This window comes from Populus nigra, chromosome 7 (genome assembly GCF_951802175.1).
Source record: "Populus nigra chromosome 7, ddPopNigr1.1, whole genome shotgun sequence".
NCBI lineage: Eukaryota > Viridiplantae > Streptophyta > Magnoliopsida > Malpighiales > Salicaceae > Populus > Populus nigra.
This window is the reverse complement of record NC_084858.1, coordinates 15,330,465-15,357,881: the sequence shown is the minus strand read 5'-3', so window position 1 is coordinate 15,357,881 and position 27,417 is coordinate 15,330,465. Positions and strand designations below refer to the sequence as shown.

General features: G+C 36.2%; 1 non-coding gene and 1 pseudogene across 1 annotated transcript; one reads left to right on the top strand and one right to left on the bottom strand.

Annotated features, from left to right (window-relative positions):
• Positions 1–7,674: 7,674 nt before the first annotated feature.
• LOC133700098 (double-stranded RNA-binding protein 4-like) lies at positions 7,675–10,370 on the bottom strand (annotated as a pseudogene).
• Positions 10,371–26,652: 16,282 nt separating this feature from the next.
• On the top strand, positions 26,653–26,726 carry TRNAN-GUU (transfer RNA asparagine (anticodon GUU)). Its single transcript has one exon. It is a non-coding gene; the product is annotated as a tRNA-Asn (tRNA).
• The last annotated feature ends 691 nt before the right edge of the window (positions 26,727–27,417 follow it).

Here is a 27,417-nt window from a genome sequence, read left to right as displayed (position 1 = left end):
AAACAACATTATTTTAGATTATTTTTTTTAAAATCAAAGATTAAATTAACCCAAATTAACTTCAGAATCAGAGCAGCAAGCAAGAACCAAGCCTTGTCAATTCTATTCTTATAATTATGGTAGCAACTATTGAGTACAATCCGACACAAATAGCTTCATACAGGATTAGCCGGTAGTTTGTACTAGTAAATCTCTTTAGCAAGAACATGAATATATGCTTGCTGAATTAAAATTTTTTGCTGTATACAATGGCAGATGGATTAAAGAGAATTCCCTTGCAGAAGAAGAAGAAGAAGAAGAAATATGCCTCACATTTTCGATTGGTGCAACATTATGTAGCATTGTCACATCTAAACACAATATACATCCTTATTGAGGAATCATTATACATGAACTTAATTCTTGTAAATCAAGTCAATCACACATTAGTATACACTTGTTACAGCAATCATCAGAAGATTTACTATATACATTAATTAATTAGACAATTTTGAGGGCATGTTTCTTTGATTATACATGCCGAGCTAGATCTATAACAACGCAAAGGACCACAACAACTTCAACTATTTAACTAGGCATCATTAAGCATATAACAAGCTCATCATCAATGAAAATTAAGCAAAACCTTGAGGAGTATATAATATATAGTTTAGGGTAAGAAAATTATATAATCACCCGTACAAACCAGAAATCACTACACCGATATTATAACTAGACAAGTCAATTTAACATTGAAGTTAAAACTCTTGGCTCCTCATCAAAGATATTTTAACTATATCTTTTGCGAACCCAATGAAGATCATGATGATCCATGTTTTCTTTGTCTGGTAAGAAAACTGTAATGGATAAAATCACAGAAATATTAGAGCTGGCATTGAAATAAAAGCAATTCCTTGTTTCAAGGAGATGTGTTGTCTCTTTGTATTGAATTTAGTAAACCTCATCATCATGTACAGATCAACACACATCATAAACACACTTGTGTTTCTTTAATGTCGATTCATCCTATCTCTTTAAATCAATCATTGATAATTAACTTGGGATATGTCCTTGTTAACTGCGCCTTAATTAGGCTACTTACTCAATCCATCTGTCATGCTCTTAGTCCTAATTGATTTTTAATTGATGTTTAACATTGATTATTGTAATTAATTTGTTCCTCAAAAGATTCCAAGATCGATCTCCCTCTATTAAATTAACTTTATTTTCTCTTTTTTTTTCCAGCATCGAAAGGCATATAGGTTATCGTGACAAGAAGTTAATATTTAAATAACATTATAAAATTATATGAAATTGAATTTTTAAAGTAATATAATTACTATCTTGAAATTAAAAAAATAATGATGATGAGATAAAAAAGACCATGATAAAGAGAATATAAAAAAACATAGATCTCTTGTACATCGTGTTTTAAAATATTACTCCAAAACTATTTTAAAGATAAATTTATTTTGTCTTTATCTATCTTTTCAACCAAACAGTTTTTATTCTAATTGTTTTTATTTTATTTTTTTATTCAATAACCAAAAACTATTAAAATATACTAGTTCTTTGATATAATATCTAACCAAATGATTTTTAGCTTAAATCTTACCATCCTATTTACTTTTTTAATAAAGAAATCAAAGTGGTCGAGATGCTTGCATGCCCTTTCATTGATCTCTTGGGCTGTATGGCGTTTCATGAATCCAAAGTTTGAGGAGATGGGAGATGGGTGAACTTGTTTTATAACAAGGAGGGAGCTTTCATCGTGCTTCCAAGTTGAATTTTTTTATTTTATTTTTTTACAAGAAATGAGCTTAAACCTCATGCGTCTATATCAAGACTGAAAGCTCAAGAAAAAGCAGTCATATTGCGTACAAAGATCACACCATAAGGCTAAAAAACCTCCACTTTTTCAGAAACTTACTTGAACGACATGAACATGGTCTTCCATGATGCCTTTAGGTTAAAGAAGACACACTTTCAAAGATTTTATCTTATGAATAAGTGGTGAATTAATAGAAAGAGTAACGAGATTAACAATTAATTGCCAATAAAATAAACGAGATTACCAATGGCCAACACTCTCCCAAACCACTACCCTTCCCTGCCCACCAAACCTACCTTAATCCACCACCTTCCCCCAACCACCGTAGAAAGACCAGACCAACATGCTCACACTTTGTCTCAATCATCTGCAACAACCTTATCGTCTTCTCAAATTCCAAATCACCTTGCTACCTTTGCACGAAAATCTGCATCTAACACCAAAAGCCTTGGCCTGTCATCACTTGATCATAGTGCCCCTCCTATCTCGCAACCTATTAAGCTTTTTTTTAGAGATTTCCTTCTTGGGTTAGCAAATGGGGGTATGTGAGGGGAAGAGGGTGAGGTGATGGACAAAACTGGTTTTGGGAGCTAAAAAAAAGGGCGGTGGCTTGTGTCTTGAGAAAATAAAGTTTAGGGTTTTTTGTGGTTTTAAGGTGGCGACTTGTGCCTTAACAGCTAGAATTTTTTTTCACTAATGGCTCCCTGATAGGTGGCCCCTGCAATCTTCAAACCTAATGGCATGATCTTTTAGCAATATGTTCCCCAAGGTGTGACAAAAGTCATTTTTGCCTTATCTTCTAAAGCCATTTTTATCTCGATGTATCCTGAGAAACCATCTATAAAGGAATGTGTGGAACTACGTGCAATGTTGTTGACGAAAACATCTATATTTGGTAAAGGAAAATTATCTTTGGGGTTAACTTTGTTCAAATTCTTGAAGTCCATGCAAACTCTAATCTTCCCCTCTTTCTTTGGTTTGACAACAATGTTGGATACCCATTATGGATATCTAACTACTTCTAGAAAGCCTTCATTCCATTGTTTCTCAAGTTCAGCTTTGACTTTGATCCAGATATCCGAGTGGGCTCTCCTCAACTACTGTTTGATTGGTTTATAACCTTCTTCCAATGGTATCTTGTGTACTATGATATTTGTATCCAAGTCAGGCATATCCTCGTAAGACCAAGCATAAACATCTGTATATTCTTGTAGCATGGCAATTATCTCTTCTCTTTGTTTAGGAGTGATTAAGGTCCCTTTTTTCAACTTTTTTTTTAAACTGATTGTTACCCACGTTTATGGTTTTGAGTTCTTCTGCAGCGAGTTTCCAGGTTTGTTCATGTTGTTCTACTAGCATTGTGAATTCCTTGATATTTCTTTCATCCCATTCTTTTTCTTCCATAATGATGATATATTCATTAAAGTTTAGTCATTCATTCTTGATGCCAAGTGTATGTGATGTTGTGGAAAATCCGCTTTCAGGACTTTCAGGATTCCTGAAAGCGGAAAGTGTTCGGTGTAAATGCACAAATAAAAAAACAAATTTGGAAAATACATGATCTCATTATTTAAAGCAAAGGTGGGCTTAATGATAAAGACAAAATCTAGCTGACATTATGAGCCTTAATTGTCAACTAGAGAAAATAAAAGCAAACAAAAGCAATGAAAGCATGTTAAAGCAAATAAAAAAATGCTTTGGCATCATCAATTATGCTTCTTTCATCACCCATATTTATAAGGTGAAGTGCGTCTTTGAGCTTTAAAACAAATGCTCCCACAATCAGTCTTGGTGGTGTGCATCCTTCGATATTCATTCAAATGCACTCACGCGATAACATCTATTAGGAGTTGTACCCATGTTTGAAAAGATAGACCCAAGATGACGATATAAAAATGTCTTTCAAGTGCAACATTGTTCCACATTTAATCTTAGTGGTGTGTATCTTTTCGATATTCATTCAAAATCAGTCATTTGATAACATCTTTCAGGAGTCGTAGCCATGTAATTAGTACTTAAAAATGCATTTTTATCAAGGTTTTATATCGTCATTTTGCACTTGAAGTATCAATATCTCCTTAACTAGAGTATGTTTTATAATAACATGTCTAATAATATAAGATACATTTAATTTATGGTAAATATTCATCTTAAATGCAGGCCTATCACATAAATCAAAGGCTTGATTGATGAGTTTAACTACTGAAATTGAAAAGATAAAGAGAGGGCTAAGCTTAGAAAAGAGATGTTAGTTTAGTCCAAACTGGAACACCATTTGGTTATTGGATCATAAATGGAGCTGTAGAACTTGGATTTAGGTCTGGTTTATATGTATGGAAAGTTAAGACATAAGCCTAAAACTTTCATAAGAGTCCAAGATTCAAAAGGACTGTTTTCAAGTTCAAATTGTAGCAACAACAGAGAAGTCGGAATTTGTCTTGCAGCCCAGACACTATTCAGTGTTTAGCCTATATCTCGAGTTCTAGAAGTCCAAATGCACTAATTCTTATTTATGTTCCTCTTCTTCATTATGTTTAGTAAAGTTTATTATGTCAACGTGAAAAGGTTTCACTAATGGTGTTAGGACAAGTATAATATAAACTCAATATGGACTTCAATGATTATGTCCTAAACAACTTACTATTAACATACCTTATCATTTTTATCTTATTAATTCTTAATACCTTGCTTGTTAAATGGTTACTCTAAATATGTGTTGTATAACCTACATTTGTGTTATGTCCCAAACCTACATTTGTGCTTCATCTTTATGAGAACTTTGGCCTTCTCATTACCGTGTTATCGGGAACCAAATCAATGGTACAGTTAAGATTCCTAAAAATGAGAAGGCCAAAGATCTCAGAAGCAATAAGATGGCGACTAAATACTTTTTAGAACGTGAGATTCCATTTTAATATAACCCTATCACCAGAATACCAGAAAGGGTTAATCTCATAAAGATGAAGTGTGCTAATCAAAGATTTGAGCTTTGATAGAAGCCTAAAAAAGAGAATTATTGATAAGCTGCTGGTAGGAGGAGAGAAAGATGAATGGCTAGGATTGAAGGAAGAGAGCCTGAAGCGGAAAAGCTGGAAATCTTTCCCCTTAGTGTTTCATTCCCAAAGGCTATATATGTAATGCAATCGGATAGAGGATTGGAAAGCCTTGATTAAGAACTGTCAACTATGAATATAAACACCTTGAAGGAGGGTAAGTTTGAAGGAGATGATAGGAATACAGTAGTCGAATAAGAAGATGAAGCGTTACTGCAACTGACTGTCCACACTTTAAAAGAAATCTTAGCCAAGAACTTTGTACGAAAGCTTGTTGAGGGTGAGAAGTTTCAAAACTAAGTGACCTAGGAAGCTCCAGTGGTGTTTAAAATGGAAACCAACTTTGTTTGCCTTAACATGCTTTTGTCATCTTGGGTTGCCCCCTGAAACATGGCTACATGTTATCACAAGACTGTTTTTGAATGAATGTTAGAAGGATACACACCACCAAGATTGACTATGGGACAATGTTGCACTTGAAGGACATTTTCATATCATCATCTTGGTTTACCCTCCGCTATGGCTATGACTTTTTAAAGATGTTATCACATGACTGCTTTTGAATAAATGTCGGAAAGATACACACCACTAAGATTAAATGTGGAACAATGTTGCATTTGAAAGACATTTTCATATTGTCATCTTGGGTTTATCATTTCAAACATGGCAACAACTCATAACAGATATTATCGTGTAAGTGCATTTGACTGAACATCGAAAGGATGCATACCACCAAGACTGACTATGAGAGCATTTGTTTTGAAGCCCAAATACGCACTTCACCTTATAAATATAAGTGATGAAAGAAGCATCATTGATGATGCCAAAGCATTTTTTTTATAATCTGATTTGACGAGTTGAGAGGAATATATTGAGAAAAACATTAAGCATACAATAAAAAGCCTTTTAGTGCAAGCTATGAGACACATGTCTAGACAACTAGATAGTTTCCAAAAAGGCTGATAATAATATATACATAAAGAGTATTTGTCATCTTCTTTCCCTGAACATGCAAATACAGGCGAAGAAGAAATTTGTTCCCTTGCATTTGTCTCTCTCCCTCTCTCCCCTAAAAACCCAAAAACAACAAGATCCACACCCATGGCCTACCACCAAACAAAAATATAAAAGGGACAAGCCTTGCAAGCGACCCTGAGGCGACTACCCAATGACCGTCCAGCCAACCTACCCCTGTGTCATAACCGGACATGGGTAATAGCCCTTTCTCCCCCTTTTTCCCCTTATAAATATCAAGGGAGAGAAAGGAGTAGGGAGGATGAGCATGACACTTTTAGAGAGTTTTGGAGGTGAAAAACATAAAGAAAAAAATGGAAAGGAAAGAATAGAGAAAAACATAGATAAATAGAGAGAAAAGAACTGAGAAAAAAAACAAACAAAAGAGGAACAAAAGAAAAAAGAAGAAACAGAGAAGAGGAGGAGCAGAAGTAAAGATAAAAAACAGGAAAAAAAAGAAAAAAAAACAAAGGAAAAGCACATAGAGAAGAAGAAGAAGAAGAAGAACCGTCGACCGGTGAAGCAGCTCCCCAATACACGGCCACCCGTTTGGAAGAAGAACCACCAGCGCCACCGCCAGTGTCACCGCTAGGTCAACCTTCCCCTGCCCTTCTCCTTCTTCTTCTTCTCATCCTCCTGCATCCATACCTTCTCCATTGTTCACATTGCATGTGAACAATGAGAAATAAATTAATTCACTCTCCATTATTCACGCAGAACAATGAAAAGTTCTCCAATGTTTGTTGGGCCTGATCAATGTTGGCCCAAACCAAAATGGTTGGGCCGGGTCCGACTCAGTAAAAAAAAGAAGAAAAAATATTGTGGGCCGATCTTGGCCCAAACAGGTTGGGCTCAACCCCTATGATTGGGTTGGGCCCAACCTAATATTATTTTATTATATATTTATAATAATAGATAATATTATATTAGTTATTAAAAAATCCAAAAACATTCTTTCAACATTTATGATTTTCCAGTGTATTTTTCTATCAATCTTGCTTAATATTAGTTTGTATTTTTATACTGTAAAGATACAAATATGATATTAAAATACCAGGTTTTCTACGAAACAAAAAAAAAATCTAAAACAACAAAAATATATAGTTTTATCTTCATGCATAGGGTCAAGACTCTGAAAGCTTGTAAGAAATTTTCATATCATATTTTCATACAACAAAAATTCAAAAAATATATATTAACATGCATTTTGACTTTAATAACCAGTTTATTAAAACATGAGAACTAGGCCAATATTTCAAAAAATACCAAAAAATTATTTTGTTTTCTTTTAGTATCTGGAATTACAAACTTATATGTAAAACGTATTCCTGGTATTAAAAAGATAGTTCTTTTATGTATAGACATTAGCACGGTTAGGTTTTTTTACCCGATAAGATAAAGATCTTCTTACTGAGGACTTTTCTTAAACTATAAACATACCAACAAATAGAAACAGGATAATACATTAGTTTTTATCAAACATTAAATAATACAGCTTACCTCAAGTAAGGCGTATTTGAGGTGCTAATACTTTACCTTTACGCAACCAGTCTCCGTGCCCGATCTCTAAGACCAATTAAGATTCCTAATGACTAAAATACTCTATGGCGACTTTCATTCGCTCTTTCCACTGATAAAAAGACAAGAAATTCTTGTCTCCCCCATTTCTTGATTTATATATACGGAGAGTGGACGCATTTCACCGCGACGCCGCACACGTGCGACAAACAAGATGCCAGATATCTGTTCTTTTCTTAGAAAATTTTTAATCAGTCGTCGTGATGTCCGGGTGTGACACTAGGTATCAACTTGCTCATTTTCACTAGCCTTTTTCTTGTTCTTCCTCTTCTTTTTGGCTGAACTAGAACCAGCATCAATAACCCTGTTGTGAACAGGTTGTGTGGATGCAATTGGAAAGGAGCCGGTTCAGGAGCTGGATCTGGTCTAGATCTCTTGAACTCATGGTGGGGTGGACGCATTCCTGAAGCTGCAGGTGAAATTGCACTTTCTGGTACAACATCCATAACAATAGCAGCTCTAACCTCTTGCTCTTGACTGACTGTGGTCTCAAAACATCCAAATTTTACTCCCCCATGCACAATGTTAGGCTGGGAATGGCTTGGATCCTTGACCCTATCCAACGCAGCATAGAGTTTTCTTTTAGACTTAATTATTTCATAAAGAATTTTCAATGACCCAGAATCAAATGTTCCATCAGCTTTAATTAGTCAACCACCCGTGAAAAAAGAAACAAACAAACGGCAAAAACATAATATGTAATATGAAGCAAATTCTCAATTCCTCGTGTAGGCAAGGATACCTAGAAGAGAGAGTATGACAGTGCGTGCTGCCAATTGTTCAGCCTCTTTCTTGTTTCTGCCAGTATCACCAGTATAACTTACACCATTGAAAACTAAAGTGGACACAAAAACAGGAAGCAACCCTGGTGACTGAATAGTGTTGTAAGCAGGCTTTGCAGGATGCACCTTCACCGCCAATTCATTCAGAATGGATTTGCAAAACAACGTGTCCTGTATATATAGCCAAACAAGAACAAAGAGGGACATGTAGAAAAGTAAGAAGCTAAATAAACATTCTTGTCACTACACAGTGCTGTAACTGGGGCATTCCAGATTCACCTTGACTTCAAATTCATACAGGACAGATTTGAAAATTATAACCAAACAATAAAAAAGAGAAGCTTGTGGAAAGGTAAGAAGCAAGGCAACATTTTAAGCAAAATTGGCACCAACGTACCAAAACAATCTATTTAATTAGTATAAAAACATTATGCTTCAGATCAGTGCATTTTTCTATTCACTTGTATGATCAATCAGAAGAGATTTCAAAACATCAATGATAGTGTAGAATGACTTGTGAATCAGGTATTTAAATATATAGACAACCAATGATAATTCATTTGAAAAAAAAAATTAATATTGCTTTGAAAATGGAGGGAAGCCATATAAGTTGTCACAACGAAGAATGTCACAAGCCTAAAACACAAAACTAATACATGTATAAAGCCCCTAAAAAACAACAACAAAAGGATGAAGAAGAAAAGAATTAATAGCATTTGAAGAGGTAAAATTTACAATTTGTTCACAAACCTCATGTAGAAGCGGACATCCTTCATCCTTTACCCTTTTTAGAATACTCTCAAGTGCCAATTTCGCAACATCTTGTTCAACTTCTTTTCGATGAAAGAAAGTCTTGAGAGGTATATTGTGCTCCATCTACCCACACAGTTGATCTAAACCTTGGTGCGTGTGAGGATCCTTCATTTAAAGTTTGATATACTGGGAGCTGTAAGGATGATCTTCACGTGTATTCTTGCAGACGATTCTTGAACAACAAGCGCTCTGGAAGGCCTTAAAAAATCACGCAGATAAAATGTAACCCATTTGCATTATCAAGTATAATCAAACTTCAAACAATTATATACAGAAAGCTGCAAGCAACAAACTAAATATGAAATATAAAGGCACCCAGGTGGCCATCCCATACAATCAAAAGTCCTAGATGCAAAAAACTTAATGTCACTTGAGGTTCACTGAGCAAGATGAACAAGACCATCTGCTAGCTTGAGCGTACAAATTCAATAACTTTGTTGAAACAAAAAATCATTAGATTTCAAGAATCAAATAGTTGAATTTACATTGTCAATAATAGTAGAGTGACCTCTTTACGAAACCGAGATAAACAAATTTTACATCAAACAATCAGTGCTTATTCCTTAATCAAGTAATTATTCAATAATATCAGTCTAAATACACAACTCCAACAATTATTCCAGTAACATTAAATAATTTCTCTTCATAGCCAAGCAGAGAGATTTGTTACACTAACAAAATGCCTTCTTATTGTTTTATTACAATTTCTACAAATGGAAAATTCTATTGATTTATCACAATTTCTACAAATAGTGAAACTAACAAAATAAAGGATTAGTAATAAATAATAATTCCTATATACGACAAGGAAACACCGCCTCCATCACAAAGGAAAGAAACTACTTTGCCATTTTATAGCCTAGAAACAAAAAAAAAATATGATTCCTTTTTATATTTCTCTTTTAGGACACAAAAGATTATTCTTTTTTTGACATTTAATCAACCTAGTAAAACGCGAGATATAACTAAACAACAAAAAAATATTATTCTTTTCAACTTTCTCTTTCGGAAAAAAAAAAAAAAACAAAACACATAAACCTTCAAGATACAAACTTTCTAATCCCCACATAACAAAAGGCCATTTCAAAAATCCCAAACATGAAAAACTTAAAACACCAAAAAACAGTCTCAAACCATAATGCAAACCCATTAACAAAAAATACACTTTTTTCTCCAATGTATTCGAGAAAGACAAATATTTTAAGAAATGCAAGACTTACGGGTAATAGTAGAGGCAGCCGGAACCGAAGATGGAATGGAGGCAGGAACTTGAGCTGGATTTGGGGTCGGGTCAGGGAGTGGAGTCAAAACAGGAGCCATTCCTTGAGCTGGAACCAAATGCAAACCCAAACCAAGAGTATTTCATGGAGATACAGCATGAGATTTAGTCAAAGGAGGGAAGTTGGGTTAGAGGGTTCGGGTGGGGGTGGATTATCTATGGTTAAAAGAAGAGGAAGTGCATTTGTGAGTGTCAAATGTCGCGGGTGCGCGGCGTCGCGGCGAATATTCCACTTTTAAAATCTAGGAAGTGGTGTATGGTAATCTATTTGACAAATGTGGGGAGACAAAAAAATATTGTCTTTTGTTGGTAGGAAATGGAATGGGAGTCGCCACCTAGTATTTTGGTCACTAGGAACCCTAACTGGTCTTAGAGATTGGGTACGGGGACTGGTTGCGTAAAGGGAAGGTATTAGCACCCCAAATACGCCCTACCTAAGGTAAGCTGCATTGTTTAACTGTCTGATAAGATTGAAGGTCTCGTTGTGTTTCCTAGTTGTTGGTCCGTCTATAGTTCAAGAAAAGTCCTCCTCAATAAGGAGGTCCTTATCTTATCGGGTAAAACCTAACCGTTCTAACGTCTATGTAAAAAAACCATATTTTTAATATCAAGAATACGTTTTACGTATAAATTCGTAATCCCAAATACTAAAAGAAGACAAAAAGATTTTTTTAGAATTTTTGAAATATTGGCCTAGTTCTCATGGCTTGAATAAACTGGTTATTAAAGCCAAAATGCATGTTAATACATATATTGTTTTGAAATTTCCTTTGTTGTGTGAAAACATGATGTTATAATATTTATATATATATATGTTGGAGAGACTAGGCCGTATTTTAAAACAAAAACATTTTTTAATTATGTATATTTTTTGATATTTTGACGCAAATCGGGTATTTTAATACTTGGTTGGTATCCTTACAGTATAAAAAATACAACCAAATATTAATCCACTTTGATAAAAATATGCAGGAAAATCAACAATATTTTAAAGATATTTAGAAAATTTTTGAAAGCAAAAGACATTTTTTTATTTTGAAAATGTTTGACGTTTTGATGAAAACCGGGTATTTTAATACCGGATTTGTATCTTTACAGTATAAAAATACAAACCGATATCGATCAAAATACAGTAATAAACTTACAGAAAAATCACATATTTTTGGAAATAATTTTTCGAAGAAAATTATTAATTTTTTTTATATGTATCTAGATATAAATAATACAAAACACAATATAATGTACATAATATATAATTGGGCTGGGCTGGGCCGGCCCAATTCGTTGGGCCGGACTCAGCCCCAAAATATGTCGGGCCGAAATCTCGGCCCAACAAAAATCTGATATTTCTTTTCTGGGCCAGACCCGGCCCAGAAGACAGGGCTGGGCCAGGATTAGCCTGGCCCATCAACAAAACCAGCTGGGCCAGAACAAGTCTGGCCCAGCACAAGAATCCAACGGGGGGGGGGGAATTATTTTCCCCCCATCCTTCTGCATGCAGAAGGAAACGCAGCTGACACAAATAAAATGAGGAGGAAGGAAAGTTTACCTGGCGCGGAGGAGTTGGTGCGTTGCTGGGAGGCCGGTGGTGCTGCGGTGGAGTCTGGTCCCGGCTGGAAGAAGGAGGAGCGGATTCCTGCAGAGGAGAAGGAAAGCTCTCGGCTGGAACCTTTGGTGTGGCTGAGGAAGGAGCTGCTACTCCGGTTGCTGCTGGGCGTCGCTGGAGGAAGGAGGACTGCTGTTGGCCGGTGAAGAAGCTGGAAGGCGGAGGCTTGCTCCTGTGGAGGCTGTCACTGCTGAGGAGGCCGCGGGGGGCGTTGCTGGGGCTGCTGAAGCTGCGGTGAAGGAGCAGCTGAGGGAGGAGCTGCTACTGGCTTTGTGTTGATGGGAAGGAGAGGGGACAGTGTTTTGGGGGGCTGCTGGAGACGATGGGGCAGGTTGAGGGAGAAGAAAAAAAAAAATCAAAAACAGGGGGGTGGCTCTAAGGCTGGCGGCTAGAAATGAAGAAGAGGGAGGGGAGATGTGTGTGAGGGTTGTTCGGCTGCTGAGGGTCTGTCGATGGAAGAAAAAAAATAGAGGCGCTGATGCTGGCGGAGCAGAGGGAGAAGAAGCTGGAAAAAGAAAAATGTTTGCAGGAAAAACACGCAGGAAAAGCTTATTTTGTGCCAACTTTGAGCTCCTTTCCTCCAACCGTCTGACCATGAAAATTCTTTCTATTTATAGGGCTGGAAAGAGGGTAATCTTGTCTTCAATGGGGAAAAAGTCTCAGCCCTTGATTCGACTCGAGCAATCCAAACCGTCGGTTCAAAGTGTGCACCTCGAACTGCCAAATTTGCAGACTGCCCGAGGTGCATGTTTTGGCCCAATAAACGGAGCCGTTCCAAACCTTTTCGACCCGACCGGACCACTCCCCGGATAAAGGAGTTCCAGGTAGACATGTTGGTGCATGCTTTGTCGGATTTGGGGGCCAAACGAGGCAGAAAACACGTCTGGAAGTCGGCCACTCGGGCAGCTTGGTGGGGAAGAAAATGAACAGTACCGGGCGACGCGTCGCCTGATTCCTGCCCCCCCCCTTTTTTTTTTTTTTTTTTTTTTTTTTTAAAGTTTCAAAACAGCCCCTCAATCATTTTTTTGCTTTTCGATTGCATCCCTGCCAATTTCGGTCTCCGTCCCTCTTGTTGGCCGCGTTTTTCACTTTAGTCCTTGGTCTCTGATTTATGCAATTGAGCCCTTAATTGATCAATAAACTTCCAATTTCTTCAATTAGGCCCCTTAATCAATTAATTCCAGCCCCTATACTTACGCGCCTTCTTCAGTTTGGTCCTTGGTTTCGGATTTCTTCAATTAAGTCCCTAATTGGCCCTTAAACTTCAATATTTATGCAATTAAGCCCCTGATTTGCCCTAATAAATTCCTAAAAAATATATTTTGGCCCCAGAACTTAAATTTCTTCTAATTAAAGCCCAAATTGACTTAAAAATCAATTTTTCTTGCAATCAAATCCCCTATAAATTCATTTAAAAATCCAATTAAATCCATAATCATCCAAATTTGGGCTTTTCTCCTCCAATTTCAAATTTCCTCCTCAATAGGGCTCTCCTCCTTCAAGAATATACTGTCAAAAATCCAATCTTTGTATTTTTAACCTCATTGACCAATTTTCCGACCATTTTCTGAGTGCTTCTGCCTCCTGTTATTTTTCTTAACCTCCTTTGGCTATATATATATTTTTATATATATATTTTGTGGGGACCCAAAAATGGGTTACAACAGATGCCCCCTCTTTATAATGCTTACAGAGCAAGGTTTTTGCGCAGTAAGTTTTATAAAGATAAACCCAAAACGGAAACTCCCGGAACTGATCTGATTGAAGCTTGATTGATCTGAAACTTGTCTTTTATAGCAATCTCAACTTGGAATCCCATCCGGCGATTCCATTTAACCAACATGAAATATGAGGTCCCGTCTGGCGACCTCCTTTAACCAATATCGAAATACGAGATCCCTTCTGGCGATCTCCTTTAATCAACTTGGAATCCCATCTGGCGATTCCCCTTTTTCTTTTTTCTTTTTTTTCTTTTTACGAGGTCCCATCTAGCGACCTCCAAATAGCGAAATGCGAGATCCCTTCTGGCGATCTCCTTTATTCAACTTGGAATCCCATCTGGCGATTCCTTCTTTTATTCAACATGTAATACGAGGTCCCATCTGGCGACCTCCGAATAGCGAAACACGAGATCCCTTCTGGCGATCTCCTTCAATCTTGGAATCCCATCTGGCGATTCCTTTTATTCAACATGTAATACGGGGTCCCATCTGGCGACCTCCGAATAGCGAAACACGAGATCCCTTCTGGCGATCTCCTTTAAACAACTTGGAATCCCATCTGGCGATTCCTTTTAGTCAACATGTAATACGGGGTCCCATCTGGCGACCTCCGAATAGCGAAACACGAGATCCCTTCTGGCGATCTCCTTTAAACGACTTGGAATCCCATCTGGCGATTCCTTTTATTCAACATGTAATACGGGGTCCCATCTGGCGACCTCCGAATAGCGAAACACGAGATCCCTTCTGGCGATCTCCTTTAAACGACTTGGAATCCCATCTGGCGATTCCTTTTATTCAACATGTAATACGGGGTCCCATCTAGCGACCTCCGAATAGCGAAACACGAGATCCCTTCTGGCGATCTCCTTCAATCTTGGAATCCCATCTGGCGATTCCTTTTATTCAACATGTAAAACGGGGTCCCATCTGGCGACCTCCGAATAGCGAAACACGAGATCCCTTCTGGCGATCTCCTTTAAACAACTTGGAATCCCATCTGGCGATTCCTTTTAGTCAACATGTAATACGGGGTCCCATCTGGCGACCTCCGAATAGCGAAACACGAGATCCCTTCTGGCGATCTCCTTTAAACGACTTGGAATCCCATCTGGCGATTCCTTTTATTCAACATGTAATACGGGGTCCCATCTGGCGACCTCCGAATAGCGAAACACGAGATCCCTTCTGGCGATCTCCTTTAAACGACTTGGAATCCCATCTGGCGATTCCTTTTATTCAACATGTAATACGGGGTCCCATCTGGCGACCTCCGAATAGCGAAACACGAGATCCCTTCTGGCGATCTCCTTCAATCTTGGAATCCCATCTGGCGATTCCTTTTATTCAACATGTAAAACGGGGTCCCATCTGGCGACCTCCGAATAGCGAAACACGAGATCCCTTCTGGCGATCTCCTTCAATCTTGGAATCCCATCTGGCGATTCCTTTTATTCAAAGCTGAAATACGATGTCGTTCTTCCTGATGGTAGGGCTCAAAACTTCTCATTTTTTTTCTATTTCTTGTTCTTCTCGTTGTTCCAGAATCCACTATGATTCACAACTGTGATTCTTTGCTATCATCTGCTATATGATTCCTTCTTCATCTCCAATCTTGTGGGAGTGCATTAAGAATTCCTCCTGTAATGATCCAAAAAACATATATGCAATGATTTATGATTAGATGCCATGCATGCATTCGTACCTGGTTTTGAAACATAGGCCCCATCCTCTTCTTCTAGTTCATGGGACTCCCTCTTAACATGAGCTTGCTTTTGACGTCGTATGCTGGATTCATCTCTCGTGTTGTCTCTGACTTTCTTCAAGTAGTCCTTTTCCCAAAATGTATGACTTGTCATTGCCCCTTTGTCATGCTTTTGTCAAATGCTTTAGCTTGGTTTTCAAAACTATAGGCTTCCGTGCATTTTAAACACGTAAAACTTTTCATGAAAACATCTTTTATTGCCCCCAGTGTAGGGGTGTGATTCTAGCCTAGGCTTTTGTCTAGAGAAGAAATTCGTTCAGCCGATGCTAAACTTTTTAGGTGCGATAACAACAAGACATGCACTGTTGGGATTAATGCAAAAATGATTGTTGTGAGATCAATGCAAAAGAGAAAGAAGTCAATGGCCAAACTTTGCTTTATTGATTTAAGAGCCTACATCAAGCATAATATCTTTTTACAGAGTCAGAATTCACAGGTCGAGCTAGGTCTTCTCCATCCATTCTAGCCAACTTCAGCGCTCCTCCTGAGAATGCCTTTTTTACTACGTAAAGACCCTCGTAATTTGGTGCCCATTTGCTTTGATCATCTCCAGGTAGTGACAAAAGTTGTTTTCACCTTATCCTCCGGAGCCATTTTTTATCTGGTTGTATCCTGAAAAACCATCCATCAAAGGAATATGTGGAACTCCGGGCAGCGTTGTCCACTAAAACATCTATGTGTGGTAGAGGAAAATCATCCTTGGGACTAGCTTTACGCACACTCTAATCTTCCCTTCCTTCTTAGGCACCACAACAATGTTAGATACCCATTGTGGATACCTAACTACTTCTAGAAAGCCAGCATCCCATTGCTTCTCGAGTTCTGTCTTGACCTTCATCCAGACATCCGGGTGGGCCCTCCTCAGCTTCTGCTTGACTGGTTTACAGCCTTCTTCCAACGGTATCTTGTGTACTACAATATTTGTATCCAAACCGGGCATATCTTCATAGGACCCAGCAAAGACATCTGAATATTCTAGTAATAGGGTGATCATTTTTATCCTTTGCTCAGAAGTAATTAGGGTACCTATTTTCAACTCCTTCTTGAACTGATCACTGCCTACATTGATGGTTTCGAGTTCCTCTGCGGCAGGTTTCCAAGTCTGTTCCTGCTGTTCTACTAGCCTGGTGAATTCACTGATATTGCTTTCATCTCACTCTTCTTCTTCCATAGCTATTAAATGTTCGTTCAAGTTTGGCCATTTATTCTTGATGCTAAATGTGGTAGGAGATCCGCTTTCAGGATTCCTGAAAGCGGGAAGTGTTTGGTGTAAATGCATAACAAAGAAAGCAATTTGTGAAAAGTGCATGATATCACAATTTATTTAAAGAAAAGGTGGGCTCCATGACAAATAAAATCTAGCTGACATCATGAGCCTTGATTGTCAACTAGAGGAAATAAAAGAAAACATAAGCAATGACAAAAGCATGTTAAGGCAAACAAAGTTGGTTTACATTTTGAAAACAACTGGAGCTTCTTGGGTCACCTAGTTCTGGAACTTCTCGTCCTGACCTTCCATCCTACTCACCTCACCCCTACTCTCCATGGGTTCAATTCTCAATTGCCCCATTTTCAACATTTTTGCAATCATTTCACAAAACTCGATGCAATCTTCAACATGGTGTCCATCTCTTCCATGGAACTCACAATAACCACCTTCTGCCGGATGGCTTTCCACATTTACCTCTAGAAATCCTGATCGTACTAACATGTCGTACATCTTTTCCATAGACACCTTCAACACCTTGCATTGATTTCCAACTTCTATCATGCCTATTCCACTACTACTTGAGCCATGTTTAGGCAACGGGTTTGAATTCATATTGGGCTTGTCCTCAAAGGATACCCATCCTATCTTAATAAGCTCCAACAATCTTTTCTTGAAAGCGTAACAGGTTTCAATCCCATGCCCGGGATTACCCGCATGGTACTCACAAGTTAACTCGGGCTTGTACCAAATTGGGAATGGTGGTTGTAATGGTAGTGTAGGGATAGGAGCGATGTGCCCAATGCTCAAAAGTTTGGCGTACATGTCCTTCAAAGGCATGGGTAGTGGCGGTAGTTGTTCTGCAGGGTATCTTATATAGGGTCTTTGGTAGTGATTTTGGTTGTTTGACTGGTTATTTGGTCGATTAGGGGAAAAAGGTTGGTTAAAGTTCATGTGTGAGAATTGAGAGGTAGGTACTTGTGGATTGTGGGAATCTACTTTATTGCCCTTATACCCGCCTTCCAAGTTGTTAACATCGCCTTCTCTCTTTCTTCCAATAAAACCCTTCTCCAATGGCTCAGCTATACGTCCAGCTTTAATCCCTTGCTCTATCCTTTCAGCTATGCGTACCGCATCGTAGAAATGCTGAGATGAGCTACCCATTAAATGCTCATAATAAGGTGCCTTGAAGGTATTGGCAAACAAGGTCACCATTTCTGTTTCTATCAGAGGGGGTTGGACATGCACGACCTCATCCCTCCACCTTTGTGCATAGGCCCTTACGGACTCTTGGCTCCTCTTCTCCATTGACATTAGACTTGTTCGATCAGGAGCGATTTCCATGTTAAACTTGTACTGTTTGAGGAAAGCCTCCACCAAGTCTCTCCAGCTCTTGATCCGGATGCTGTCTAACCTCATGTACCAACTTAAAGCGGATCCTGCTAGGCTATCTTGAAAGAAATAGATTAGCAATTTATCATCATGGATTACTTCCGCCATTTTGTTGCAGTAGGATCGAAGGTGAGTGTTTGGGCATTCCAAACCGGTATACTTAATGAACTCTGGTATTCGAAAATCTTTTGGCACCATGATGTTTGGTACCAAACATACTTCGGCTGCTCGCATAGGGTCAAACCAGTCATTACCCTCAACTGCCCTTAATCTTTCTTCTAGAGCAAATAGCTTGTCTCGGTTCATCACACTGGGAGACCTATTATCCGGGACTCCCTCCGTTGTTAAGTCCACAGTGACTGGAGCATGAGTTGGTAGAATAGGAGTAATAGGCACAAACTGCTGCCCATTGGCCGAGTTTGCCCCCTGGTTTTGAGATGTTTGAGGAATGTGAACTGCTGGTGCTTCTTCAAGCTGTTGTGCTGATGTTCCCTCCCCATTCTTAGCTCTTAGAAGCTGCTCCAGTAAGCCAGTTAGCCGAGAAACTTCATTCTTTACGGACTCCAACTCGGTCTGATAATGTGACTCTAAGTGAGCTCTCTCTTCGTTTTCCATTCTTGCTCGAGACCGGGTGTTGTGGATTTTGGATGTGGGACCTATGTTTCACGATCTGGACGTGCATATGATAATTTATAAACAAATGCGTGATGAAAGTATGATGCATTTAGTCATGATTCCAGCTCAAAAAACCTGGTTTGATGAACTATTAATCTTGATGCAAAGGAAAGTAAGATACATATCCTAAGGATAGGTTCTATGTATTACGTGAGAGCGGGTAGGTTTTCTATCTGGTTTCGAAGGGTCTCATATCTGCCCAGTGACGTTCTTCGTAAAGACAGTATGGGGGCGTTGCAAGGAATAGTTAAGGTAAGTATACCCACCATTACCGAGCAGGCACTCAGATATGAGTTGGGTGTTTCACGCATCTGAACCCTGACCAATAGTCATAGGGCAGATCGCTACTCCCCCACCTAACTTAAAGCTTGTGTGTGCTTCTCAAAATTAAAGTATGTGATGCATGTGACAGTTCTATACAAATGCATGAACAATATTGCGTAAAAATATTTAAAGCATATAAGCAGATAACAAAAGGAAAGGCAAATTAACAATAAACACATGAAAACACAAATAAATCAGACAAAAACAAAGCTTAGTCTACAAGGTCCCCAGTGGAGTCGCCATTCTGTCGCGGGTGCGCGGCGTCGCGGCGAATATTCCACTTTTAAAATCTAGGAAGTGGTGTATGGTAATCTATTTGACAAATGTGGGGAGACAAAAAAATATTGTCTTTTGTTGGTAGGAAATGGAATGGGAGTCGCCACCTAGTATTTTGGTCACTAGGAACCCTAACTGGTCTTAGAGATTGGGTACGGGGACTGGTTGCGTAAAGGGAAGGTATTAGCACCCCAAATACGCCCTACCTAAGGTAAGCTGCATTGTTTAACTGTCTGATAAGATTGAAGGTCTCGTTGTGTTTCCTAGTTGTTGGTCCGTCTATAGTTCAAGAAAAGTCCTCCTCAATAAGGAGGTCCTTATCTTATCGGGTAAAACCTAACCGTTCTAACGTCTATGTAAAAAAACCATATTTTTAATATCAAGAATACGTTTTACGTATAAATTCGTAATCCCAAATACTAAAAGAAGACAAAAAGATTTTTTTAGAATTTTTGAAATATTGGCCTAGTTCTCATGGCTTGAATAAACTGGTTATTAAAGCCAAAATGCATGTTAATACATATATTGTTTTGAAATTTCCTTTGTTGTGTGAAAACATGATGTTATAATATTTATATATATATATGTTGGAGAGACTAGGCCGTATTTTAAAACAAAAACATTTTTTAATTATGTATATTTTTTGATATTTTGACGCAAATCGGGTATTTTAATACTTGGTTGGTATCCTTACAGTATAAAAAATACAACCAAATATTAATCCACTTTGATAAAAATATGCAGGAAAATCAACAATATTTTAAAGATATTTAGAAAATTTTTGAAAGCAAAAGACATTTTTTTATTTTGAAAATGTTTGACGTTTTGATGAAAACCGGGTATTTTAATACCGGATTTGTATCTTTACAGTATAAAAATACAAACCGATATCGATCAAAATACAGTAATAAACTTACAGAAAAATCACATATTTTTGGAAATAATTTTTCGAAGAAAATTATTAATTTTTTTTATATGTATCTAGATATAAATAATACAAAACACAATATAATGTACATAATATATAATTGGGCTGGGCTGGGCCGGCCCAATTCGTTGGGCCGGACTCAGCCCCAAAATATGTCGGGCCGAAATCTCGGCCCAACAAAAATCTGATATTTCTTTTCTGGGCCAGACCCGGCCCAGAAGACAGGGCTGGGCCAGGATTAGCCTGGCCCATCAACAAAACCAGCTGGGCCAGAACAAGTCTGGCCCAGCACAAGAATCCAACGGGGGGGGGGGGGAATTATTTTCCCCCCATCCTTCTGCATGCAGAAGGAAACGCAGCTGACACAAATAAAATGAGGAGGAAGGAAAGTTTACCTGGCGCGGAGGAGTTGGTGCGTTGCTGGGAGGCCGGTGGTGCTGCGGTGGAGTCTGGTCCCGGCTGGAAGAAGGAGGAGCGGATTCCTGCAGAGGAGAAGGAAAGCTCTCGGCTGGAACCTTTGGTGTGGCTGAGGAAGGAGCTGCTACTCCGGTTGCTGCTGGGCGTCGCTGGAGGAAGGAGGACTGCTGTTGGCCGGTGAAGAAGCTGGAAGGCGGAGGCTTGCTCCTGTGGAGGCTGTCACTGCTGAGGAGGCCGCGGGGGGCGTTGCTGGGGCTGCTGAAGCTGCGGTGAAGGAGCAGCTGAGGGAGGAGCTGCTACTGGCTTTGTGTTGATGGGAAGGAGAGGGGACAGTGTTTTGGGGGGCTGCTGGAGACGATGGGGCAGGTTGAGGGAGAAGAAAAAAAAAAATCAAAAACAGGGGGGTGGCTCTAAGGCTGGCGGCTAGAAATGAAGAAGAGGGAGGGGAGATGTGTGTGAGGGTTGTTCGGCTGCTGAGGGTCTGTCGATGGAAGAAAAAAAATAGAGGCGCTGATGCTGGCGGAGCAGAGGGAGAAGAAGCTGGAAAAAGAAAAATGTTTGCAGGAAAAACACGCAGGAAAAGCTTATTTTGTGCCAACTTTGAGCTCCTTTCCTCCAACCGTCTGACCATGAAAATTCTTTCTATTTATAGGGCTGGAAAGAGGGTAATCTTGTCTTCAATGGGGAAAAAGTCTCAGCCCTTGATTCGACTCGAGCAATCCAAACCGTCGGTTCAAAGTGTGCACCTCGAACTGCCAAATTTGCAGACTGCCCGAGGTGCATGTTTTGGCCCAATAAACGGAGCCGTTCCAAACCTTTTCGACCCGACCGGACCACTCCCCGGATAAAGGAGTTCCAGGTAGACATGTTGGTGCATGCTTTGTCGGATTTGGGGGCCAAACGAGGCAGAAAACACGTCTGGAAGTCGGCCACTCGGGCAGCTTGGTGGGGAAGAAAATGAACAGTACCGGGCGACGCGTCGCCTGATTCCTGCCCCCCCCCTTTTTTTTTTTTTTTTTTTTTTTTTTAAAGTTTCAAAACAGCCCCTCAATCATTTTTTTGCTTTTCGATTGCATCCCTGCCAATTTCGGTCTCCGTCCCTCTTGTTGGCCGCGTTTTTCACTTTAGTCCTTGGTCTCTGATTTATGCAATTGAGCCCTTAATTGATCAATAAACTTCCAATTTCTTCAATTAGGCCCCTTAATCAATTAATTCCAGCCCCTATACTTACGCGCCTTCTTCAGTTTGGTCCTTGGTTTCGGATTTCTTCAATTAAGTCCCTAATTGGCCCTTAAACTTCAATATTTATGCAATTAAGCCCCTGATTTGCCCTAATAAATTCCTAAAAAATATATTTTGGCCCCAGAACTTAAATTTCTTCTAATTAAAGCCCAAATTGACTTAAAAATCAATTTTTCTTGCAATCAAATCCCCTATAAATTCATTTAAAAATCCAATTAAATCCATAATCATCCAAATTTGGGCTTTTCTCCTCCAATTTCAAATTTCCTCCTCAATAGGGCTCTCCTCCTTCAAGAATATACTGTCAAAAATCCAATCTTTGTATTTTTAACCTCATTGACCAATTTTCCGACCATTTTCTGAGTGCTTCTGCCTCCTGTTATTTTTCTTAACCTCCTTTGGCTATATATATATTTTTATATATATATTTTGTGGGGACCCAAAAATGGGTTACAACATCAAATACATTTTAAAATTAAAATTTTAAAAATATATATTTTTAAAACATAAAAACAAACAACCTCCATAATCTATGCCTGTAATCCGACAAAAGGTGGGCGTGCGGGTTTCTTTTTTTAATATTTAGAAGTATGGATTATTGTTAGGCTAGATTGTATTTTTGTCTAGTGTTTGAACATAAACATGTATTATTATATATTATTATATATTTTTTATGGATTGATTTAATAGTTAATGGTTAGCAAGTATAAAACTTGTATATATTTATTATAAAAAGATTTAAATTTTGTATAACTTTCTTAAATGTATATTAAAAAATTAAAACAATATTTCTGATATTATGTTGTATTAAAAAGTTTCATATCTTTTTATTTAATAAAAAAAAAGAGAGAGAAAAACATCATTTTCTTGAACATAAATAATAATTTCAATTAGAAGAAAGCTATAATGAAGTAAGTTGGACTATATATGATAAAAATAAATATAATCAAGTCAAGATATGATAAATCTTAATATCTAAACATCTTTTAATTGTTTATTTTAGTTACTTATATTTAGTAATATCTATGATTAAAAACTCTTGAAAGATCTTTGAAGGAAATAAAATTTGATAAAACATAGGACCTCATACATTAGTATTTATATTTTAATATTTACAAACTTAAAATGTCTTCTCCTGCCAAATTACTACTTTATGACAATATTTATGAATTAATATTTTTAAGAAAGTCATATGTTAAAATAAAATTTATATATAACACTAATACATTTATCATGTCAATAAAAATTTTATTCAAGATTTCATTAATTTTTAACCTTTTAATATTAAAATTATAGTTTTTACTGAATTCTTTTATTTTAAAGAGTTTATTTTGATTATATATGAGAAAAATATCAAAGATAGAGACATGTGTAGAAATTTTATGTAATATTTTGAATAAGGAGTACTTTTTTTAATGTTAATATGGCTTGTCAAAAGTTATTAATATTTTTTATTCAAAGTATTCAAATATAATAAAAGATAATAACCAAATGTTCATTAAAAAATTAACAAGATCCAATTGAATAATTTGTTTAATTTTGATACAGTTTTTAGTTTTTTATTATATGTAGAGTGGACAGAGATTAAAGATATGTACATTAAAAAAAATTATAAATCTCTTTATTTAAAATATTCTCTTTTTTTATTAATGTGGGTGTCCGAGTCAGCTTGCACGCACCTCGACTAATCGCACGGGCCCTAAAGTTAACGACCATGTAAGCCTCCAGTGACCATCATATTAGCAATCACATAATTCAAACTTGAAACCATAGGAGGAGCAAACCTCTTAATCTCAAGCTCTTATTACTGGATTATCTACTAGATAGTTAAAAAAATTTTCTTCTTCTAATATTGGCAGCCGTTGCAAAAAAAAATTAATTAATTTTTTCATCTAAATAAGTGAGAAATAACGCGAGACAATAACCATACATCACACATCTATTTTAAAACAATTTTAGAGTTTTTAGAGTAAAAATAAAGTGTCAATAGAATACTATATAAATTAGAAGTGATTTAAAAAACTTAATTTATATTATTTTAGGCTTCATGTGATGTATAAATAGCGATGTGTTGTAAAAGTGGAATTAGCCTAGCTTTTAGGAGTTATATTAATGTTTTAGTCTCGTTTTTTATTAGATATAAAGTTGAATTTTCACATTATTATTAACATATATTTTATATTATCATGTTCCAAATAAATAACTAGTTTCCTTATATAGAATAAAAATTTTATTTTTGGCACATACAATTTTAATTAAAGAAAGATAATGTATTTAGTATTTACCAATAAAATTCTTTTAATACATGTGATGATTATTTAAGTTTAGGTAGGTGGGAAATAATATGCTTAGTGTGTTTGGGAATTGGAATTATGATTGTACCGAGAATTGAATCAATTAGTGTTATATCTTAATGCCTAAGCACTTTTGTTATGGAACATAACAAACATGGATGGTAAAGAGCATTCACTGATTAGATTTTTAGTATATTTATATCTCACTTGAAAAAAAAACTTAGATATTCGTATTTTATTTATTAAATTTTGAATAACTATGTGGATATTTATTACCTAAGTCTTATTTATTATTTAACATGAAATAAAAAGATAATGTATATATTTGAGATAAATATACATATTAAATAGAATTATACATGTTATACATATGTGTGTATTGTGTTAATATTAAACCTAAATCAGCCATGTCTGGAATTAAGTCCAAAATCCATTTTGTTTAGATAATCTCTCTTATTATTTGTCGAGTTCAATTTTAATTTTTTAACTATTCATTATATAAATATTAGGAAAGTTTTGTTTTTTCCAACAAAAAATAGAGGTTTTTAGAGAATTTTAAATTTTATCAAAATATATCAACAAAAAATTCTTTAAAATTAATTTTCCATTCACTTATAATTTGTTTAAATCATATTAATGTTTTATGTTAAAAAATATATATTAAAGATTAAATTTCAATAAAATTTTAACCCTAAAAATGAGAGGATCTCATTTTTAATTTGACCTCAAATATGCTCATTAATCACATTCTATATAAAAAAAATCAAGCAATATTCATGTTCTATTCATTACCCATTAAATAAAATAATTATCTAAAAAGACTTTACTCTATCAAATTTTAGTTAATTTGTCATTTTTAATCACAAGAAATACTGCTAAGTATAGGTTTTCTCATGTATTAGACAAGAAAATGCATTATAGTTTTATTTGGATTTAGATGATTTTTTGTTTGGAAGAGAATATGACCATCATATTAGTTAATTTGTCATTTTTAATCACAAGAAATACTGCTAAGTATAGGTTTTCTCATGTATTAGACAAGAAAATACATTATAGTTTTATTTGAATTTAGATGATTTTTTGTTTGGAAGAGAATATGACCATCATATTCTTAGAATCCATTAATAATTTTGAATGCAACGATTTAAATAAAAGAAAGAAAGAAAATATTTAATAGTTAAGCTGTTGTTTTTTTTCTCTTGTATATATTAAATCCAGGAGATGAGGTGATAATAAGAAAATGTTTATAGTGCTCAAGTTGTAACTAGTGATATCCTATTATTTACCCAACGAGACCTATTTTGAAGAAGAAAAATCTTATAGCACTAATTAAAGCTGTAACTAATAGCATTTTATTAGTTATTCAATGGAACAAACTCTAAAATAAAAAAGACAAATACAATTAAGAAACAAAATAAAATCCATGACCCATAAAAAATGATAAGAAAATCTCCATTTAGTATTTATCTCTCCTACTTGTATCTATTTATTTCTATAAAATATGTTTTATTAAGTAACTAATACGAAGTCACTAGTTACAATCATAAAATTCCTCAATAAAAGAACTTTTTAGCACTTAAATTATAACTAATAACATTGTATTAGATATCCATTTTAAAACCTATTTAGGAGTTCATTAGATTTTTACTCTGTCTGTTTATAAGTTTGTATGACACCTTTACTCCTCTCCTTTGTCTCCATTGTTTCCGCATATTCTTTCCGCCCTTCCTTTTTTCACTTATTTGTTTTTGTTAATCTATTGATTCTCCACACACACATTCACACTACGTGTTTGATTGAACAAAGCCTTTTGCTAAGCTGTTTTAACACCTCAAAAGCTTCTATGCAATACTGAAGCACATATCATCTTGAATGCATGCTATGTAATGCTTCATTCGGTATAGGAACACAAAAGAAAATGGATGGAGTATGCATGCAAAAGATGTCGTAGTTTGTCAGCAGTGGTTTTGTTGCTATAAACGTCACATTGGCACGATGGCTCGCTATCTATTACAGCCCCCAGATTAGATTTGCAACATGATTGATGATACTGACTTGGTTCTTCTCCGCTTTATACCCAACCCTTGACTTAAAGAAAGACTCAGTTCAAGTAATTCAATCCCCTTGGAAATGTATTTCTCATGTAGTGGTTGTTGTGCTTTGTTTCCCGTGAGAATACATGTGTCATTGTAATAAAACCTGGTTCATGTTATTGTAATAAAACCTAAATCGTTAGGTCAATTTGATATCCTACTAATTTAGGGTCTAACTTAAATTAGATTTCACATCGAATCAAATTAGAAGCTTATTTAGTTAAACTTTATCCATTTATAATTTATTTATTTAAAAAAAAATATTATTTAAATTTATTTTAAAAAATTTAAATAATATCATTTTAGGTTAACCAAGTCAAGAGTTTGATCTATGGTGTGAATTCTATGCCATTTTTATGGTATTTGAAGTTTTGGATCAAATAGCTGGAATAGCTCAGTTGGTTAGAGCGTGTGGCTGTTAACCACAAGGTCGGAGGTTCAAGCCCTCCTTCTAGCGCTTTCATTTTCCTTTTCGCCTCCTTTTTTTTTTTTTTTTGCCTGTTTCTTGCGGGCCTTTAATTATATCGTTTTTGAGCCCATAAAAAGTACATTGCACAAAAGAAAATATATTTCACAGAATATGGAAGCCATTTTCTTGGATAAAGAAGTGATCTCTTGAAGCTTTAACCATTTCTCTCCCGTAAGAATATTTATGCTAAGGTGATGAGTTAGTCTATTATTTGAACTTCGAAAGAGAAAATCTACCCTTTTAATCATTAGGTTAATCTCCTCATGTTTCTATATATATATATATATATATATATATATATATATAGTAGTAACTAGACTTGCTATGGTTAATTCTGACATTATAATTATAGTCATTTCAAATTACAAACTACTAAACATTTTTATTTATTGTATTGTTATAACTTATCCTACGCTTCAATAGCTTAACTAATTATCAAATAATGATGCTATTATTAATATTATTATAAAATCACGACTCAAAACATACATTGTTAATTTTAAAAGTAAAATAAATTCCATTTACTTTGTAATTATGATCTACTAAATAGATTTATTGAATGCACTTCAAAAATTGTCTTTTTTGTTTTGTTAATTTAGCTAATTGCATCATAATTGTGATAAAATTACAAAGAGTACAACTTTAATAAAATAAATGTTTCTTGTTGCCTTAAGGCATG